General features: G+C 35.5%; 1 protein-coding gene across 8 annotated transcripts in view; it reads left to right on the top strand.

Moving 5' to 3' along the window:
• Positions 1-22,973, top strand: part of CCDC171 (coiled-coil domain containing 171) — a 496,773-nt gene that overhangs the window by 438,922 nt on the left and 34,878 nt on the right. The window contains exons 26-27 of one of the 8 annotated variants that reach the window (XR_003569147.1): positions 7,104-7,223; positions 9,385-9,424. The exons of the other annotated variants lie outside the window; for them this stretch is intronic. The gene's annotated coding sequence lies outside the window, so the exon portion shown is untranslated. Of the gene's footprint in view, positions 1-7,103; positions 7,224-9,384; positions 9,425-22,973 lie in introns of those variants that run through there. 8 annotated transcript variants of the gene reach the window in all.

Raw genomic sequence — 22,973 nt, 5'->3', positions numbered from 1 at the left:
TTCTCTACCTCAGCATTTCAAAGATCCTTGCTGAAGTTATGACAGCTTGATGTTAAAAGGACTTGTCCTTTAATTTTTGCTGAAGTAGTGGGGATAGTTGGTTGTTTTGACTTATCTACACTCCCTTATGGTTGCTGACTTTCATTGCGGACCACAGTTAAATTCCATTGCCAGGCTTCTGTTTCTTACTTTGAAAATTAAAATTTTTGAAGGCTTCCTGATTTCATGGGTACAGGCATGTTCTCCATCCATGCACATGGCAAACTCTCCTCACTTTCACATGCTTCATGTCTCCTATGTATATTTTATAATACAAATCCCAAAAGTACACTAAGGCCTTCTGCTTCTTTATAAATTTTTAGAATACCAATCCACCACTTTTTTTCATCCATTTTTTTATCTTTCAGTCCCACTCAATGACCAGCTCATCTCATTTTCATTCATACATAGCCTCAATAAAAAACTTTTAAAAATGTACCTTAGTAATTAGTGAATTTGTAGATTGTGCCTATGTTGACACTTTTCTCAACATAATTGTTACTGTCCTCATTCCAGGTTCTTAGCACATCAAAAGAGTTTGCAAAAAATCAACTATTAGCCTTGAGTTTTGATATGTTTTATACCATTGTCTAACACATTGTGTATACTCAGCAAATGCTAAATAATGACTAATGAAAGTAATTTCATTCTATGAGAGTTCATTATACAAGTTCATCATTAATTGTAACTATGCTGTATTGTGTCTGCATTCACCTAAAGGGACAGATTTTTATAGATTTAGAGCCTGAGAAGTTATCTATCCTAACCCATCATTTATAGCTGATATAGACTGAGACTCAGAGAATTTAAGTGATGTGCACACATGCAACAAGTGACAGAGACAAGATTTGGATTCAGTTCCTTCCATGACTCTTTATCCAGGACTCTTCCCATTACACCGTGCTTTCATACTGTAGAGCTAAGCATCATTTAATATTTGATTCCTTATTTTGTCATATATTCATTTCATACTTAGCAGCATGTATTAATGATACACAATCTGTGCTTTACTTTAAGGTATCAGCTGTACCCTTGCTACTAACTTTTGACATCTCTGTGTCATATTTCTTTGATTCACTTTATTTCCTCAAGCACATTAGCTTCCTGCTCTATGTGTTCTGTATTATAATTATTTGTATTTTGTTCTGTATTGTAGTCATCAAAATGGACTTTGAAATGAAAGTTTTGGGCTACCATATTTTACTAAAGCACAATAAAGGTCAATCATAATAATTTTGTGGCAGCTTGGGGCAGTAGAACCCACAAATATTTGGGTATGTGAGAGAGACCATACCATGAATATGTGTAGTCCTTTACTAATATTCTAGTGTGTAGCAAGTTACAGTGGTAACTTGCCTCATTTTCTACTGTTTTTCCCCCCAGGAAGTATGTTCTTAATCTATCTTGCTGTATTACTGAGGAATTAATAAATAAAAATAGAGGCACCTTACTGGCCCTATAGTTTGGGAGGTCTGAGTTCAAATCCAACCTCAGACACTTACTAGCATCAACAGCCTTGTCCAAGTACTCTCTTTGCCTCAGTGTCCTCATCTGTAAAATGAAAATAATACTGGCATTTGCCTCCCAGGAATGTTAAAATTATAAACAGGTTAATATTTGTAAAGCACTTTGCAAACCTTGAAGTTCTATGTAAATGTGCTATTATTACAATATTATTATTCATATCCCAGAGAAAATTTATTTATTTAGAGCAATGTGTTCTGATTTTTGATAGATGCTCAAAAAAGACATAATCTTAAAAAATTACTGGTGTGATTATGTTACTAATAACAGGTGTTAGATGAAAAGTTTGTCAAATTTGTTTGGCTAAAACAATAGAACTAAGAATATAATAACCCATTTTCTCCTAAGTTTTTTAAAGATCTATTTTGTCATATTTATCTTTATAGGTCTATATATAGTATCACAAATGCATTGTTATATGGAAGTATCATTATAACATGCCCAATTGAAATTGGCTAAATTATTCTTGTAAGAATTATATAGAAAGTAACTGAGGCAGACACAGCTTAATAAACTTGCACAAGTGAATGGATGAATGAAAACTTAAATATTAAGCACTTATGTGCGAAGTACTGGGAATACAAACAAAAAGAAGACAGCCTTTGCTCTCAGTGAACAAGATTAAAGTTAAGGTTAAACTGTTTACATTTCCTATATTAGATGACATTTGTAACTCATAAGACCTTTTTCATTATTGTGGTGGTTAGAAGGACTTCTATATATATATATATGTGTATATATATAAATTAAAATTAAGAGAGGAAAAACAGGGTGGTAGGCCCAATAAGTTTGGGAACCTCTGATTTAGAGAAACAAAAGTTCAAGATTCTCAAGGGAAATAGTAAAAAAAAAATTAGGAAGGAAGCAGATTTCAAACCATACGCTAAAGAAATAATCATGAAAATGATTTGATATTGGTTAAAAAATAGAGAAGTTGATCAGTGGAATAGATTAAGTATACAGCATACAAAAAAGCATATGAATCAAATAGCCTAGTGTTTGATAAAACTAAGGTCTCCTATTACAGGGGTATAGATTCACTATTTTACAAAAACTACTCAGAAAACAAGAAAGTAGACTAGCAGCAATTTAGTCTAAACCAATACCTCATGTCATATGCCAAGAAAATCTCCAAATGTATTCATGACTTGGATCTAAAAAGGTCACCTAATAAACAAAATAAAGGAGCATGAAAGAAATTGTCTTTCAGATATGTGGATGGGGAAAAGTTTGTTATCATCATTATCAAGCATGACAGTATCTATATAGTGCTTTAAAGTTTACAGAATGTTCTACAAATATTATATCATTTTCTCCTCATGAAAACCCTGGAGATATTATGATCATCTTATGGAAGAAGAAACTGAGACAGGCAAAGTTTAAGTGGTTTGCTCAGGGTTATAAAGCTAGCAAAATTTGAGGATGGATTTGAACTCAGATCTTCCTCAGTGCAGGTCCATAACAAGGGATACAGAGGATCACAGAAGTTAAAATAGACAATTCTGATTTCATAAAGTATTTTTTTTGCATAAACAAAATCAATGCAGCCACAATAGAAGGGAAGAAGGTAATGGGAAAATGTTTCTACAATAAGTTTCTCTGATAATGATTTCATATCTAAGATATATAAGAAATGAGGGGACAGCTAGGTGGCACAGTGGATAGAGCTCTGGTGTTGGAGTCAAGAGGACCTGAGTTCGAATCCAGCCTCTTCAAATCCAGACACTTGAAACTTACTAGCTGTGTGACCCTGGGCAAGTCACTTAACCCCAATTGCCTCACCAAAAAGCAAAAAAATAAATAAAATAAAATATATAAGAAATGGATTAAAATTTATAAGAATAAGAGCCATTATCTAATTCATAGATGGTCAAAGGATATGAATTAGCAATTTTAAAGGAAGAAATCCAAGCTCTCAGCAACCAAATTTTTTAAAAGTTCCAAATCACTAACAGTGAGAAAAACTCAAATTATAGTAACTCAACAAAGCTGACAAATAGGAAAAATGACATGTTAAAATAACTGCAGGAAAAACAGGCACATTATGCAGTAGTGGTAGAGTTTTGAATTGATTCATTCTGCAAAGCATTTTGGGACAATAAACCCAAAGTTACTAAACTTTGCATACCATTTGACCCAGTGATTTGACTCCTAGGTCAATACACCAAAGAGATTAAAAAAAAATACAGAAATATTTGTAGCAACTCTTTTTGTAGTTAAAGAATATCTAGAAACTAAAGGGTTACCCATCAGTTGGGGAATGACTGAACAAATTATGGCATGTGAATGTGATGGCATATTATTATGCTATAAAAATGATGGAAGAGTTTCAGAGTAACCTGGGAAGGCTTTTATATGAACTGAATACAGAGTGAAGTAGGCAGAGCCAGTTGATACAATAACAACAACATTGTAAAGACAAAATGCTTTGAAGGATTTAATACCTGTGATCAATGCAGTGACCAATCACAATTCCAGGGGACTGAAGATAGATAATGAATGCTACCCACCTCCTAAAAGAGAAACTATGGTCTCAAGGTACAGGATAAGACATAAAGCTTTGGACCTGTGTATTTATTTTGCTTGACTTTTCATATTTGTTATGAGTTTTTTCTCTAGTTTTGTAATGAAAGTGGAAGGGAGAATAAATGCTTGATTTTTTTTTGTTTTGTTTTTTGGTGAGGCAATTGGGGTTAAGTGACTTGCTTAGGGTCACACAGCTAGTGTCAAGTGTCTGCGGTCACATTTGAACTCAGGTCCTCCTGACTCCAGAGCTGTTGCTCTATCCACAGAGCCACCTAGCTGCCCCATAAATGCTTGTTAACTGAAAAAAAAATGATGTTAAAAAATAAAGCAAACATAACCTGACACTAATCTACCTTTCCAGGTTTATTATCCATTACTCCCTTTCCACTCATTCTACAATCCAGCCAACTTGGCCTTCTTGCTGATCTTTAGACAGGCTCCTCCATCCCCTCTTTCTGTGCCTTTGTGCAGGCCTTCCACTACACCTACAATGCATGCTTTCCTCGCTTCCATCTCTTAAAATCCCTAATTTTCTCCAGAACTCAATTTAAATTTCACCTTCTTAATTATATCTTATGATAGTCATCTCTCCCTTATCAAATGTTAGTGGGATTTTTTGTTTATTTTTATCTTATTTTTAATAATTGCTTGTTGATTGATTGATGTAGGATTTAGGAATCAGAGGATAGAAACTTGGTAGAGAATATCTGAAAAAGAATGAATTCAATAAAGTATAAGTCAGTGAGGTTGACTTTGACCTCTAGAAAAGTTCTAGGATGTGTTGAGATATTGTTAGTGAAAATCTAGAAAATAAAAGTGATGATATAAAGCCAACATGGATTCATCAATACCAGACTTTCATTTTATAGGGTTATTAGAATGGTAAATCAGGGGAATCTATAGATATATTTAACCTAAATTTTAGCAAAACATTTAATTTTATCTCCACATTATTGTTGTGGAAAATGGAGGGCTAGATGATAGTATTTATGTGAATTCCAAGCTGATTAATCAACTTAAATGAGGTGTCCAGTGGAGTACCTCAGTGGAGTGTAGCGTTGTGCTGTTTGACATTTGTAGCACTGATTTAGATAAAGGCATTGGTGGCATGTTTATAAAATTGTAATTAACACAAATCTGGAATGAATATCTGGGTTGGATCACCAACAACATGATCTTCAGAGGCTAGCATATTGGGGATAAATGTAACTCACTTCGATTAAATTTATTTCAGAAGTAAAAGATTAGGGAGATGTAGGTAAGCACAGTTTGAAAAAAATATGACAGTTTTAGCACTTTGCAAGTTGGATAAGGGTCTACTGTGTGATGTGACAGGCAAGAAAGTTCATGCAGCCTTAGGCAATATTAGCAGAGACGTAGTGTCCAGGCCTAAGCAGATTAATAGTCCTGCTTTACTCTGTCCTGGTCATACCACATCTCAGTATTGTGTACATTTCAGGGGCACTATATTTTGGGAAGGATATTCATAATCTGGAGAACATCTTGAGGAGAGAAATTGAGATGATGAAGAACCTCAATTTCATACCATATAAGGAACAGTTAAATAAATTGCAGTTTGGAGAAGACTATGGGAGACATGATAACTAATTCAAGTTTTGAATTATCTCTCATATGGCAGAGGGGTTAGTCTTATTCTGGGTAGATACAAGTTATAATGGGGCAAATTTAGGCTTGATATAAGGAAATTCTTCCTAATAATTAGAGTTATCCAAAGGTAGACTGGATTGTTTTTGGAGGTAGAGATATCCCCCATTTGTGATCTTTAAACAAAGGCTGAACAATTCCTTTCAGGTATATTGTAGATGAAATCCTTTTTCAGGTATAAGTTGGACTAAATTACATCTGAGGATTCTTCCACATCTGAAATTTTGTGATTCTATAAATTTATCCAGTGACAACAGAGGCATCAGGATACTTCCATGCAGACTTTTCAGTTTTCCAGAAAGCGAATGCATCTGATGTGGGCTCCTGAACATATGTTTTCAGTATTTTTTCTCCTGAGTTGGAAGAAGACTATGTGAATTTGTCATGTGGCTGATCATGTAGCAATATGGCAGTCTTTCCATTTAGTGCCAGGGAGTTTTTGGTGACCCTTGTCTCATATGACATATGCTGCTACTTTCTATCTCTTGTGATCTTAGGTGGTAACACTCTAGGGAAGGTTGAAGGGTTGCTACAATCCCTCTCAGTGCTGCTTTGAACTTCATTATAAACCTGCTTCATAGATTGAGAATATCCTTATAGTGGTCATAGATAGCTGGGCTGTAAGGGCCCTGTGTTGGCCCTTTCGCTAATATGGAGGCCATACAACCATTTTATTGGGTAATATTCTGGATTCACAATCTACTCTTTCCTATCCTGCAGCATATTTCATAATTTGTTTCCCACTTCTAGTCAACATCCTTCTCTACCATGATCGTTGAAGTCTATCTTTCTGTTGTACCAATACTACCTCCAGACTTAGAGCCTAGCCTCAAAAAATAGTTATGTTATTTAAACAGTAATTCCACTAGCTTCATTAATCACCATCAGGATCATTCACTTGTATTTCTCACTACTGCTGAAATCTTCCTCAACAATATTATTCATTCCTCCACTCAAAACCGTTTTTAAAAAATGTTTTTACCTTTGTTTCTTCTTTTTCAACTACTATATAGAACAAATGAAAGCTGTCTCAGCAGATTTTTAAACCACCCTAGATGGGGCCCAAACTGTATACAAACACTCAGACAATGCTTGCACATACAGGCTGCAGAGCTCAGCCTTCGGGTTTAAAAACCCAGTCTACCCATTGACTCCATACCTGGTGCTGCAAACTAGCTCATACAGAATAAAACAAGCAGTCCCTTAAAATAGATGTATATATAACTTAAGAGATAAAAGCATATCTTTGCAGCATCGCACCTCAGTGATCAGTAGTTTGCCCTCATCTTTTGGCCATGAATTTTAACTGTTTATTGTACAATGTAGTATCTATCTTCTCTGTCACCCAGCATACTGCCTTCTGGACAGGAGGTGATCCAGTAAGAGGAGGAGGGTGGCAACAGTGACACTGAATACCTGGCAAAATGTATTCCTTTTTTGGTTCATTTCATCAGTGAGAAAAAATTAAGGTAAATCCTATTCAAAGAAATAGCCTCTTTGTGAAAGTGAAGTTTTTTGGTTTAATTTGCCTGAATTGTTAAATGGTGAGCAACTGAATTGCAGCAGAAAGTTTCATACCATGTGTATTTGTGTACTTTGTCTTGTTATCTATTAAGTTCATGGTATTGAGAGAATGGTATACATATCTCCCTTTAGACTAATAGCATAATGAAAATTCCAGAATTTGCTTGTGATACAGCACACTTAATAATATAAACTAATATAGTTTTAAAAATCAAATAACATAACATGGAGTTAGGTGTTCCAAAAAAACCCAGAGTAACCCCAGAATGTATTAGTCTATTTGTAAAGACTATTTCCTTTTAATATAAAGGTTTTTTTGATATTCAATATGTTAGGTATGTGAACTTTTAACTTGTCAAACTATTGTAACATATTTGAAAATTATAGTAATTTGATTAAAATGTTGCCTATAAGGCAAAAGGTTCAGTTAATAGAATCCATATGTAATTAAAATGCAGAACTAAATGTAATCAGACCCCAGTGACTGGTGCCTTCATATTGATAGTTTTACAATGGCCTCTGGGGTTGAAAGTTTATTTTAAAGTTACTGAATATAAGGGCACAGAGAAACAAGAAAACAGCAAGTGTACAATGTCACTTTTCTTTTGGTCAACATAGTTAACAGATAAGAATGTGAATAGCTACCCGCAGTTGTCTCCATTTTAGAATTCTGGTCTTTTGGCAGGTGGTAAAAGCACACAACTTGTGGGTTGGTAGAAGAGCTTCCTTCAGCAGCACCATTTCAGAAATAGCCTGAGATGAAGGATCCTGCTGGGAACAGGCAGTGGCTTTTTTTTAAAAAATAGCATAGTTAGTTAATTTGGGTGAATTCAATTGAATCATCTGAAAGTTATAGACAAAACACTATGTACCAAGCCACAAAAAAGTTTAAAAAAATTTCCTGAACTAAAAAAAAATTATTTTCTCTGGACAGTTTTAAGAGTCGACATCCTGTGTTAGAGTTCTCTAATCATCACCAGCACAATTTACAATCAGAACACACAGAGAGCCAGTTCAGACCAGCTCATCTGTTGATTTTGGCAGAAGCCCTTAATCTCACTGTGTGCAGCTGCCACTTGAGAGATGGGGACTAGGCAGAGAGCCTGAGAAGGGTGGGATACAAGGTTGGTCAAGGCATGAACACATAGGTCTGCTTCATTTCAACAGTTGCACACTGCTTTTTTTTTTTTTTTAAATAGTCTTTTCATTTTACTGCTTTTAAAAAAAAAAGCCTGAAATTAAATGAGGACCTCTCATGAGCCACTGCGCTCCAGGCATAAGAAATTGTAATGTCTGGCTTCCAGAAACTGTCCCGTCAAAATGTGCTTCTGATTAGGTGGCTTAATTACAGCTGTGAAAACAATGTTGATTTAGGCCTCGAGATTCCAGGGCATGTCAGCCGTTATTAGCTAACCTTGGACTGAAGCCACCATTTTAAAACTCTGTACCACTAAAGTCACACTGCTTGACAACTTTTTATTTAGGCAGAGAAGTTGCCAGAAGCAACACATCTTATGCAAAATATTTTTCAGTGTACAAATTTCAAATGTGACACCATTAAGAAGACTGATAAATCTGCACTTAACCCAAAACAAGAAATTTCTGTTTGCAAAGAAACTAAGCTTTGTAATAGTATTTCTTAAATTTTGACTGACATAAGAATTAATTTTAATTCCTTTAATTCAGTTTTATTCCAAATCCAGTATGTTGGTTTAACCACCCAATTTTATTGCACCTAAATTTTCCTGACAGTTTCATTTGCTGTCGAGAAATAAAATTGCCATTTTTTTTCCAACATGGGAAATAATGGCTAGTTTAAAAAACGGTATGTTTGAAACTTCCTTTGCCTCAAGCATGTTGAGGCACACACTCAATTTACTTTTGGAGGGAAAAGGCTCATTAAATAGTTTTTAATATTTTAATATAATTTAAGTAAGCTCCTTCACAGTGGGAAAGCTTATTAGGCTCATGTATTTACACCTGCAGGGAAGTAAAAGTTTGAATAATTAGATGGTTCCAATACTTGACTTTTCAATACAATTGCAGTTACTATTATAAACATTGTTGGTACATTTACTAAGCATTCCTGTTCCATTTCATTTTTAGGCCATTTTAATCTCCTCCTTACACTGTAAGTGGTTTTTCACTTGTCGATACTTGAGAAAGCAGACATTAAATATGAAGCAATTATTTAAGGTGGGTGGCAGAACAACAAGCATTGTGGGTCATGATTCTCATAATAATCTTTGGGAAAGGCATTTGCTTAAAACTGCTTCACTTGTGCCAAAATGGAATACCCCAGAGTGGACTAAATGATTTCTTTAAAATGAAATCTCCCACACCCAAGACATGAAATCCAACAATGTGGGTGGCCAAGGCACATCTTTTCTTACTGGTCAAACAATGAGAACAGTGCAACAGTTACCCACATGCAAGGATATTTTTATCCAAGTTGCATCAAGAACTAATAGGTAGACAATTAATTGTGTTGAATGGATGGATAGATACATGAATTGGGCGGGTAGATGAGTGGATATAGGGGATAGAAGGTTGGATATAAGGGACAATGTGTTTGAGAATAAAATGTAGGGGTTTTCAAAGAAAGACTCGTTCACTCCATAGCATCTAATTGAGGAAAAGAGGATGGATTGAAACTAATTTAAAATGATATAAAAGTAAATAAGCAACACTGTGCATGTTGTTAATCTTCTAGAAGGAAAACAATCAAACTCTTTTCCTGAAAAATGGATCTCAGAGTTATATAATAAGTTAACATTTAAGGATGACCCAGTTTATATTGAAAGTGCCTTCCAGTTATTGAGAGGTAGGAATAAAAGTAAAGTGAGTGTTAGGTACTCTATTACATTTAAAATTATGAATTTAGAGACAAAGGCATTTAACCTTAAACAAGTTTTACAAAGAACAAAAATAAGATAAGAAGAAATAATTTTTCCATCTTTCAGTTGAAAATTATATAGAAGGTCTGACATTCATTATTTCCATGATTATGTCATTTTTTTTTTACTTAGGCCAAAAGGAGCTTCCCCATACCTTTCGAAGAACTTAGTTCATGTTAGAGAGAATTGAAAGTCTGTATCATTCCATGTTAAACCATAGTTTGAAAGTTGGGGGAAAGTGTGCTTATTCTTAGACTATATATTACTTGAAAAACCTTTATGAGGAAAGAGGAGAATAGAAGTCTTAGCTGCCCAAAATGCTTTTTAGTTTGGAGTCATATCTTGATAGAAGCTATATTCAACCTATTCTTTTTTATGTTCTTTTTGCTCCTTATGTTTGCTGGAGACCAAAAGGAAAGATGGCCTTTTAGAGCATAAGTGGCAAACTTTAGGTTAAAGGACATTATTTTTCTTGCCTTTACTTGATTGCTTATTTCTGATGAGTTCTGGCTAAAAATGTGAACATGGTTGATAAGATAAACTGCTTTCTTTATAGCTTATACTTAACTTGATTTCTGAATGATATAATGGTACTTTTGACACATTGTTTTATTATACACTCCTGACTATTTATGTACTTGATTTAATATTCAAATAGTTAAGTCATCATCTTTTAAATAACTTAATTTACACATGGAAAATTAAGATGACATTGTGCTGCTGTTAAAATCTTTTTTATGATGAAAATTTGTTCATCTTCTTGGTATCGTAAAAATTCATTCATAAATATAAACTACTGTCAAACACACACACTATACATATGCATATATATATAGTATTGATGAATATGTAATGCTGATGAATATTATATAGGTATACTGCATTTTTCCATGTGTTATGATATCTTTATTATGGTATAATCTTAGATAGGAATATATTATCATGTTCTATTTCCCCATTTCCATTTTTGCATTTAAAATGTAAAATTAAAAAATTTTTCTATAAAAGAAACTCTAAAATATGCTTTATGTATGTCAAAACTTCAGTGGATCTGGGATTTCATCAATGTCAGTATTCCCTCCATCAGTTAGCAATGTGTCCATACCTCTTCATCCTCTATAATTCTTGCTCATGCTTTTCCATAGATAGATTAAACTGTTTATCGAGCACTTACTATGTGCCAGATGTGGTATTAAGCATTAAGGATATAAATTACAATAAGCAAAATAATATCCTTTCTCTCAAAGAGCTTAAATTCTAGTGGGGGAAGGCACCACACAGAGGAGTTTTGAAAAATGAGGAAGAAAGGAGAAAGGTGCCTATATCAGGGAATGGTGAGTATAAAGCCAAGAAGTGGCATAGAGGCCTGGTCAAGAGAAGGTGAAAGCTCCTCTGTCAGACCCAGAAGACCCTGAGGAAGAATCTAAGTTTCATTGTGTTGTAGCTTGTTGGTGCAATCCATCCACATATTAAGCCTTTTTCCAGGTGTTTTACATTTGTAGATACCATTGTAGCACGTAGCATGCTCATGTAATGCTGTTGCCCTTATTATGTCACTGGCTCACATTTCCTTAAGCATTTCACTTATGCAATTTGTTTAACCTAGGATAGTGTTGAAAGGATGTTAAAGTCCCCACCAAATGACCCTCAACCGACCTTTGTGTCATCTACAACTCAGAGTCTTTTGGAGCTTGTGGAGCTTAAAGATTCACAACTACAAAACATCACTAGGAGAATTTTTGTATTTTTTTAAATGGGCATATATAACTGAGATCAGGATGGTGTTATTAAAAGCATTGCATAATTTCCCAAATGCAAGTCAACACACTTTCCTAATTTCTAGTTCCAACTCATTATACATCTGTACTTCCTTTCGTTTAGATACATAAATAGATGGATACCTAATAGATATGCGCACACACACACGCACACACACACTAATGTATCAGCTCAATAAACTGGCCAGCAAACTGCATTTCATAGTCCGAACAATAGAACAGATATTTTTCATTCACTTAGTTTTCTTCTGTGGATTATTAAGCCAATATTATTTAGTAATTATGGATCCCATCAAAGAGGCTCTGTAATAGTTTGAGTCTGTTGCAGTAAGCAAGATATCATCTGCCAACAAGAACATGTGGAGGACTTCATCATCTATAGGAAATTCCTTTTCTATTTTGATCTATTGGTGAACACTAGAAGGTCATTGGGCAGAGTTAGCTCTGTGGTTATAATTATCAAGAAATCTTGTGTGATCATAACATATGCAAGAGAAGGTCTGTCAGATAAAGAACCTCCCATCTTGGCCTTGGCCTTGGCTGTCCCCCAGCCTGGAATCCTCTTCTCCAGACCTCAGCTTCTTAGCTTCCCTGGTTTTCTTCAAGATTCACCCAAATATCACTTTTTTTTTTTTTTGCAGGAGGCTTTTCTTGGCTCCCCCTGCTGTTGGTGCCTTCCTTCTGAGGTTACCTTCCATATCTCTGTGTATAACTTGTGTGTACAGAATTTTTTTGCATGTTGTCTCCATTTATTGGAATGGGAACTCTTTGAGGGCAGGAACAGTGTTTTTGCCTTTCTTTGTATCCCCAGGAATGCAAAGCACAGTGCCTGCCAAATAGTGAGTCCTTAATAAATATTTGTTGGTTGACTGACTGGTATCTAACTAGTCAAGTGCTATTTTGTAATCACCAAGCAATTAACGTAGCTGATGCTGACTTTTCTACACCTTTTAGTCCACTGTAAATCATTTTGCTCTTAGTGACTGCTTGAGAAATCCAGTTTGTACCCTTCTCACATTTTCATAAAGAATATATTTGATACATTTTTATATAGTTCTTATAATTTATGTGGATAAGAAAGGAGGCAGAGGCAATATGGTATGGAAGACAAGAGTATTGGGCTTAGAATCAGGAAGGCCTGGATTCAAATTCCAACACATTTGCTAGTTCTGTGACCCTGGGCAAGTCACTTAATTGTGATATATCTCAGACAAGTCTCTAGGACTAATCTATAAAGCCATGTAATAAATCAACTGCAGTCTATATTACTAGAGAAAGTTCTCATAGCAGAAATGTGCTATGCTAAAGAAATTCCTAAAAATAAGTTCTTCAGCTATTTAGAAGAAAATAGTAATATGGGTGAGTAGTTAGTAATGTCATCTTAGTTGTCTTTCAGAGGCAGCTAGATGGTGCAGGTGAGATGGCACAGTGGATAGAGTGCTGGGTCTGTAGTCAGGAAGACTTGAGTTCAAACCCAGCCTCAGATACTTACTAGCTGGCCAAGTCACTTAACTCTGTTTTCCTCGGTTTCTTCATCTGTAAAATGAGCTGGAGAAGGAAATGATAAATCATTCCAGGATCTTTGCCAAGAAAACCCCAGAAAGGGGTCACAAAGAGTCAGACATGACTGAAAAATGACTAAACAAAGATGTTAAACAAAATGATCAAGACACTAAACTTGAAGTCAAATCCCACCTCAGACACTTACTAACTTGGGTAAGCTATTTAATCTCTGTCAGCCTCAGTTTGCTCATTTGTAAAATGGTAGAAATAAGATCACCTACCTCACATCATTGTTATGAAGATCAAATGAGATAACATTTTTTTTTTTTGGTTTTGTTTTTGCAAACCTTAAAGTGCTATATTGGTGTTAGCTCTTATTACTACTACTAATAAAACCAAATTGTTATCCATCACTTTTCTCATTATTTGTTTTCTTCCTCTTATGGAAGTATCTTGTAAAATAACCTCTCAGTGCTTTCAAAATTTTGTCACCTCCAGCATAGACTTCCTTGGTGTGTACTTGATCCAGTTTCTCTTATTGATTTAATTTTCTTACGTGCCATTTCAGCTTTCTTCTACAAGGCACAGCCAACAAAGATTGTGAGTCCACCGTCATCAATTTCTATTTGTTCTTCTATTGTTACTCTCATCTTTAAATACTTAGTTGGGTCTCACATCAAACTTTCTTTAGGTCTTACATTAAATTTTCTGTTAACTCGTTATTGCTTCTAGTACTTTTCAGTGTTTTGGGGAAATGAAACTGCTGATGATATTCTGACATCCTCTGTTGACCTTTACAAGTGAATTTTTTTCCCCAAATCATTATTGTCCTTGATGGCAATTCTTCTCCGTTTGACAAGTTTGATTGCTAAGATGGTGGCTTTTTTTTTTAACATATTGAATGCATCTTTTTATCATAGGCATGAAATAGAAAGTTCAAATTTCGGTCTATAATTCACTATTTTGATGAATCTTGTTCTCATTGATGTGAGTATGCCACTTCTTTTGCTGGTGCAGATAACATCCCATACATATCTTCCCATGTGTCTTTCTTGTCCATATCTCTCTGTAAATCTTACAGATCTACTTAACATATTTAGTGTTCTGGTTCTTTTAATATTTTATGAATAACATTGTGACGTCAAGGTTATCTATCTGTCTGTTATCCCTACATGAGTGCCTTTATCTTCTATACCACTCCACAAGTGCAAGTTCTCAATGTTAGTGGACTTTTTCATTTCATAGATGTGGTTATTCCCTCTAAGAACACAGATTGTAATCCACGCATACCCTCTCATCCTGTAAGATGGCCTCCTATACAGGGGCAGCTAGGTGGAGCAGTGGATAGAGCTCTTGCCTTGGAGTCAGGAAGACCTGAGTTCAAATTTGACCTCATATTCTTGACACTAGCTATGTGACCCAGGGCAAGGCACTTAATCCCAACCGCCTCACCAAAAAGCCAAAAAAAAAAAAAAAGATAGCCTCCTATAAATTCTCCATAGGACATTCATCCAATATACAGTGGCCTCTCCTATACTTTTGACATTGTGGGAACACCAGTGGAATATATTCAAGCCGTCCTTCAGTTATCCTTCACTTTTACTACATGGTGGGTTCAATCTCTGCTCTGGACCTTTATGTCTCTGACAGTATTTTTATACTACTTGGATTACCCAATTCTTGATTGGTAATGAGTTTCAGCCTACTCATATATACCTGCCCACTTGCCCCTTTTGTAACTTTCAACTTTAATTCTTCAAAGATTGTGGTATTCCATTACTCCTAGACATAGTCTATCATTGGAAGATTATTGTTTAAAAGAACACTGTTTTTTTCAGGGTGAAGATTGTCATTGTTAAAAGCACTGTTCAGTTTCCCATTTAATCCATTTCATTTTCTTCTGTCCATTTCTGGGCGAGATTATTATCTATGCACAGCTTGTACAAGCTATATACAACGGCATACACTAAGACCCCCAGATGTTTTTCAAACTGTTGTCTAACCATGCTTCCCCAATCTAGTACTTGGATAGATGATTTTTTTTTAACCCAAGTATATAAAACTTTACATTTATCCCTATTGAATTTCATCTTATGGATTCAGTCCAAATGTTGTAGCCTATCAAGATCTTTTGGGGTTTTGTCTGCTATCTACATTTCCCCCAGCTTTATTTTATCTGGAAATTTCATAAGCATGCCATTCTTACCTTTATCCAAGACACTGAATGTTAAATAGTACAGCACCAAGTACAGATCCCTGGCATCACTCCAATGGAGACTTCCTGCCTGAGATATTAACCACTACTCTTTGAGTCTAGCCATTCAACCAGTTCCAAATTCACTAATTATACAACTGTCTAGTTCAAATCTCTCCATCTTTTCCGTGAGAAAAAATATGATAGATTGACAGACAGATAGATAATGTTAACATTTATTAAGCATCTACTATGTGTTGTGCACTGTGTTAGGAATACAAATACAATAAAAAAGAAAGACAGTCCCTGTCCTCAGGGAGCTTTCATTCTAATGAGAAGGGAAGACAACATAGTAAAAGACAAGGTGGGGCAGATAGTGAGGGATAACCAAAGTTCGAAAGGAGTCGGGGAAGTCATGGACTGAACCAGGTTTGGTTTGAGAATGGTTGGTGTGGGTTCTTCTTCAAGTGGTGATTCCGGGATGAATTCATGAATAAGGAGGAGACATTGCAGGTGGAAGTGTTGCCAGTATGAAAACAGCCTCTTCTAATAGCTTGTTGGAGGAAAGCTCTTAAAGAAGCATTTTGCCCTACCAAGTAAAATGCTTTTTTATGCTCAAACAGTAAGCACCATGGGATCTTGTAAAAGCTGTACCAGCACGTCAGTTCTGATTGTAAAGATGTGGCCTGCTGTGAGAATTTTGTTTACAAAAACCTATTTCTTTCTTATAACTTAATCAAGAATGATATTACTTGTGTATAGATTATCCTCACAAAAAGTCATGGTGATGGCAAAGTACACATTTGGGTGGGTTATAATTAATAGTAATTAATATTTTCTGTCAACTTTTTTTTAGTAATAAAGTCTGTGGATACCTCCAATCCCTTGGTATCTTTCCCTCCTTCAGATACTTTGAGTACCCTCACCAAGCTTTTCTAGGGTGGACCTCCTTCTCATATCCTTGTTCTAGGCCAGTTGCTCATCTCATTTTTGGTTTCCTTAGTACCATTTCTATTTCTTCATGCACCCTACCAGAGTCTAATTATGGTGGCTCCTTCATCATTAATGGAGAGAAATAGGTGTTATAAAAATCTTTACAGAGCTTTTCCATTTTCTATTTGTTGTCCTTCCAGTTTCATCCTTAATTACCCTCAAGTGCAAGTCAATGTTGGTAAAATGTTGCAGCCTACTTATTCCTACCATGTATCTTTATGTTGCCCTTTGGGTGACCTGTTAGGTCATTAAAGTAAAATTCTGCTTTCCTGCCTCACATTGTTACTCTTTTTAACAGTGCTATTAATAAAGTGTATAGAGTCTACAGCAACATCTTAGAAGTGATTTAATGTTTTTTATGTTTGTCACAGTTTAATATTAAGAAAGCATAATTTTGTATGTTTAAGCCTGCCATTTTATGAAATATAAAAATTTAATGAAAAACCATAAAGCACCTATTATTTAACAAAAAGACATCTGTTCTAGTCAGTTTGGTAAAACATTATTTACCCCATAGATCATACAGGTTCTCCAGAACAATTGTATGTATTGAACAAGTAGGCAGTTAAATCAGTCTAAAAAAAATATGGGTTATGTATCGAATAGACCAGACAATTTTAGACTGAGAGGCAAAAGGATGTTGTCAAAATAATTCATCTAATTTGCAAAAAAAAAAACAAAACAAAAAACTTTTTTTTATAATATTCAGGATTCCTTATATGCTTAAAAGTGAAATCTTTCTCTAATCACTATTTCCTTCTTCCTTTAAGCATGTACATTTCACAAAAGCTTAACTGTTTGCATTGATTTTTGACATTGAATAAATTACTTTAAAACATTTGAGAAAATAGTGATGTGTACATTTTTGGTAAATGTTAGTAACTTTAAAAAATATATAATCATGTATTCTCTCTCTCTCTTTCTCTTTCTTCTCTCTCTCCCTCTCACACACACCCCCCATATGAGGAGAACCCTAGTACATTGTATCATATATACAAAATGTTAATATTTAGGATTATAAAGTTTATAGTTTTTTAAAACCTACCAATATTAAGGGGCTTTAAGAAATTCCATTCTATGCCTTGCTGAATGCACTGGGGCAGGACTTGTCTTACCTGACTGATCTTCAGGCACTTGCTGCTGTGCTTCTTACTCCGCTCCAACTTGGTTGAGCTTGGTTAATGGGGAAGAGAAATGCTCCTCTGCCATGTTTATGAACTGTAAAACTCAATTTGTTGTTGTTGTTATTCCGCCTTTCCCTTGAAACCTCAAACCCAGTCTTCGCTTTCACCATGACCTCCAATCCCTTGAGCTAACCTTAGTTCTTTCCCAGGCCATCGCCTCTGCACTGGCTACCCTCTCTTCCCTTGCGCAGCCTGACCCTTTAATGAACTAGTTTATCTGTACACTGATCTCTCTCTTGAATTTCATGTGTTCTTATCCTCTTGCTGAGCTTCCCAGACGAGTCTCATCTATGGGTTACTACTCCCATCCTCTGCTGTTCACTCTTACTCACAAGCCCCTGCCACTGTCTCTTTCTCTTCATCCCTGTCTCACATAATGAGGTGGCCTTTCACCTTGCCAAGGCTAACCCTCTTCATGTATAAGTGATCTCATTCCTTCCTATCTTCTCCAGCAGGTTGTCTCCTTTATCATCTGCATTCTCTCATTTATGAGTTAGTCAAGTGCTACTATGTGGCAGGTACTGTGCTAAGCAATGGGGATACAAAAAGAAGCAAAAGATAGTTTCTGTCCTCAAGGGGCTCAGAGTCTACTGGGGGAAACAGCAAGCAAACAAATATATACAAACAGCTAGGAATAGGATAAATAGGAAATAATTAAAAGAGGAAAGACACTAGAATTTAGAGAGGTTTGGGTTATCTTCAGTCTCTTCCTGTCTACTGGCTGCTTCCTTAATGCCTACAAACTTGCCCATGTTTCCCTCATCCCTAAAAACAAAACAAAACAAAACAAAACAAAAAACCCAGCAACAACAAAAACCAAACCAAAACGAAACAAAAAAACCCTTTTACTTGATTCATCCATCCCTGTTAGCTATCACCCCATATCTCTTCTCCCTTTTGTGGCTAAACTTCTTGAGAAGGTTATCTACAAGTGATGCTTCCACTTCCTTTCCTCTCATGTTCTTCTTAACTACAGTCTGGCTGCTGATCTCATTATTCAGTAGAAACTGCTCTCTTCAAAGTTATAAATGATCTCTTAATCACCAACTCTAATGACCTTTTCCCAATCCTCCTTGTTCTTTGATCTCTCTGTAGTTTTTGACACTATTGATCACCCTCTTTTCCTTGATACTCTCTTCTCTCTAGGTTTCATAATGCTGCTCTCCCATGGTCATCCTTCTATCTGTCTGACTGCTCATTTTCTGTCTCTTTTGCTGGATCCACATCCAGGTCATACCAGATAATCCTCAAATGGCTTATCTCTTCCCCATTTCTCACCCTAATGTCGAATACGTTACCTCTCTCAGCCTGGGTTGGGGTTGGGGAGGGAAGAAGCACAAACTAGCTCAGGATCAGAAGAAGGATTTGACCCATCATTTCGTTGGCGTAAGAAACTCCCAGAAGAGAGAATTCCCTCCACCAATGTAGGTTGTCATCTTCTCTGCAACTTATAGTCTTAGAGAGTTGGCTTGGTTACTGAGAAGTTGAATGATTTAACTAGGATCACATATCTAGTATGTTTTGGCAGTGGGTTTTGAACAAAGCAGATTATCAATGTTTTTTCCCACATCAAGTTATGACAAAATAATTTACCTGTGTGTAGTTCATATCCCTCCTTGTAGAATTCCTTAGAGCCAAGGACTCTCTTGATTTTTGTCTTTATATTCCTTACTACCTATCACAGTGCCTTGCACGTTTTATAAATGTTTGATTTGAGTTGTAACTGAAGATTTTGTGACATAATGGGATCCTGTTAAAAGCATCATTAATTGATAGTTGCAACAGGATAATAATGCCAAAAATTAATGTTAAAATGATAATTGCATAATCATGTTTCAAAATAAACATAAAAGTTCTGAGTTATGCCACTTATTTCAATCTTCTTATTAGGTTCTTATTCAGTAGAAATTATGAATGCCTTATGAGGTAAGACAGATTCCAAATTAATGGGGTCTAAATTAATTAATGTATATAATTTCTGTCACAATACCTCCACTGCAGCCAAAATTTTTCCTTCTTTCCCATACTGATTTCAGTTCGAAACAGAAATTAGGCTTTTTTCTCTCTCTCTCATATATTCCCTTATTTTCTTTATCTTTTGGTCATCTGTTTCAAACTCTGACAGATCACTCATTACCTCTAAAATATTTTCCATTAAAAAAATGAGATAAAGAAAGGAAACGCAGAAATGAATGGCTGGTGCATCTAATCAGCTTATGTTGTTATGTCTGATTCATTTATCTTAGGTTGTCAGTCTGAGCTCAGGAACTGACTATATCTCATTCAGTACCAAGCACACTGTTGGTGTTCATTAAATAAATAATAATCATGATGATGGACCTTATAATACTAGAGCATCTGTATATTTTAAAAGGTAATACAAAGAATGGTTAAGAGGAAATACTTTTAAATCCTAGGTTCATTTGTAGAAATGGTGTTGGGATGCTTCTTGAGGTTAGCTGGGAAAGAAGTTTCTTTATTGAGTTGTCACATTTTCATTCCCTAATTAAAAAAAAAAGCAATGGATATTTTTCCCTTTCCTTAATATCTCCTCCCTTCACTAGGTTTTGGGGTAAATATTTCAAACTGCAGGTACTATTTCCAATGTTTTCCCTAACTTCTTTCAAGATGTGATCCTCCTAATTGTCAGCACTCTTTCTTTCCTCAAATAACCTTGTGTTGCTATTTCTGTTTGCATGTTCCACTGGAAGAGCCTGTAAGCTCTTTGAGAGCAGAGAGTTTTCCTTTTTGTCTCTTTATCCCTAACCCCTAACATGATGTTTTATGAAACAGCGTTCACTTAATAAATGTTTAATTAAATCAAAGGATGACAACAAAAGGTGAACCTGATAAATCAGAAATTCATGCCAAGGAGGTTGACCTTCCCTGAAAGTAAGACTGAACCTCATGAGGTTTAGCAGTTGAACCAGAACCAGACTGGGTGGAGAAATGAAATATAAAACAAACCACTGGTTACCATGCTAATTTCTACTTAATAGTAGGTTTTCTAGGGAAGATATCCTGTTTCATATCAAAATATAGCAGCATAATAATTTTTAAGTATTGTAGTGGGAGAGGTGGGGTGTTCTGCATTGTAGCACTTTTGCCACTGTTATTATTCAACCCAACTTTTACCTAAAAACTTCCATATCTCTTTTATGAAACCAAGGGCAATTTTATCACACTAGCAGTGTAAGGCAGGATAGATTGCTGGGCCTGGAGTTAAGAAGGTTCATCTTCCTAAGTTTAAATCTGGCTTAGACACTTTACTAGCTGTGTGACCCCAAGCAAAGTCACTTAACCCTGTTTGCCTCAATTTCCTCATCTATAAAATGAGCTGGAGAAGGAAATGGTAAACCACTCTAGTATCTTTGCCAAGAAAGCCCCAGAAGGGGTCACAGAGTCAAACACAGCTGAAAATAACTGAACAAATTAAAAAAACAGTTTAAGGAGACAAATTCACATTTCTTCTGAAACCAGACACCTTTGTAAGAAAACTAAATATATTAGTAATGTTAGAATAAGTAAACACTTATCTATATGTTCAAAACTTCTATGATATATGTCAGGTCTACCATATTGAAGATGCTAGAAAATGATTACTGCTGTTAGTCACAATACATTAAGAACTCTGTAGGTAAGAAAAGCTATTTAAAGCTATTTAAAGCATTCCTAAAACAAAGTTCCAAGTGCTGATTTTAAATTCTTATCTGAAGGTACAAAAACCTATGTGTCTGAATTAAAATTTCAAAGAAATGTGTTAAACTCCTGGGATACAAATTGGTTCTAAGGTTGTTGGACCCTGTCTCTTTGCCCTCTTCCCATTGGATTAGTTATTGGATACTCACTGTATATTGGAGGTACTTCAGGAGGTGATAAGAGTATAGCCCAGAAGTAGCTGGTAAACTAGATGTCTCATGAGTGAATTTTAGCAAACCCTTTCCTCTGAAGTTTTTAATGAAAGACTGTAGGATTTATATTTGGAAGAGACCTTAGAAATCATTTAGTTCAAACCCCCCCCCCCCCATTTTATAAGTGAAGAAACTCAGGCTCATAGAAAATTAAGTTATTTCCCCAAAGTTGCATACGACACCAAGATTTGAACATGATCTTCTGACTGAATCATTTCCTTCTAAAATGATGTCTTCCTACTGGCTCCCCTAGTTCACTGTTACCAACACAGGCTAAATCTAAACCTTTAAGTTATCTTTAGAAACAGTTCGTGCTCTGTTAATTTAGAGATCAGAAACCAAAGCATATCGTAGATATATCTCAAGCTAAAAGGAACCTTAAAGGCCATCTAGTTCATCTAGTTTAATCATTTTACAGATGAGTCTTTGGGTTTACTGAGGTGTTCTGACTCCTCTAAAACAGTGCCAAAAACTTTTGAGTTCTTTTCACACATCTTTATTTAGAGAAGATAGTTTCCCTGTTAAATTCAAAGGACAAAAAAACCACATCTGAACACCTGTCCAATGCAGTTGACTTTAATATTAATGTAGTCTTTTATATGTAATCAGTCAGCAAGGCACTGTTCTATACACTTGGCACATAAAGGCAGAAGATATAGTTCTTGACCAAATCTAAGGATCTGTAACCATAGAATTCAATTCAATTTAATTTGATGACCCTTTGGGAAGCACCTACAATTTGCCATACATTAATAGATGAGAAGGATACAAAGGAACGACATAGATGAAAAGTGTCAGAGACTCTCCTGCTTTCAGAGAGTTTACAAGGTAACAAAAGTAACATAATATGTACAGAATGAAGTGTGATAAGAGGCATTAGGGAAAAGGGGTTTTGGTGAGATCTAGATCAAATACTCTAGGAAAATGTGAGGTGGAAGAGATCACTTGCAACCAAGGCAGGCTGAGGGGATCAGAGCAGTGACTTTTTCATGGAAGTGATGGCACTTGAACCAGAAGTAAACGACTGCTCTCCCTTCATATCACCAACTGCCTTTCAGGCATCTTGTACTGAATATTCCAACTAGCATCTTAAAATGTCCAAAACAAAACTTAGCTTTTCTCCAAATCCTGCCTCCTTATTAGCTTCCTTATTACTGTCTAGATCATCACCATCTTTCCAGTCACCCTGGGCTCACAACCTTGGTATCGTTCTTCACTCATCACTTTCATCTTAC

This window comes from Vombatus ursinus, unplaced genomic scaffold (assembly GCF_900497805.2).
Source record: "Vombatus ursinus unplaced genomic scaffold, bare-nosed wombat genome assembly UNPS02014770.1, whole genome shotgun sequence".
Taxonomy (NCBI): Eukaryota; Metazoa; Chordata; class Mammalia; order Diprotodontia; family Vombatidae; genus Vombatus; species Vombatus ursinus.
This window is presented reverse-complemented; position numbering and strand designations above follow the sequence as displayed.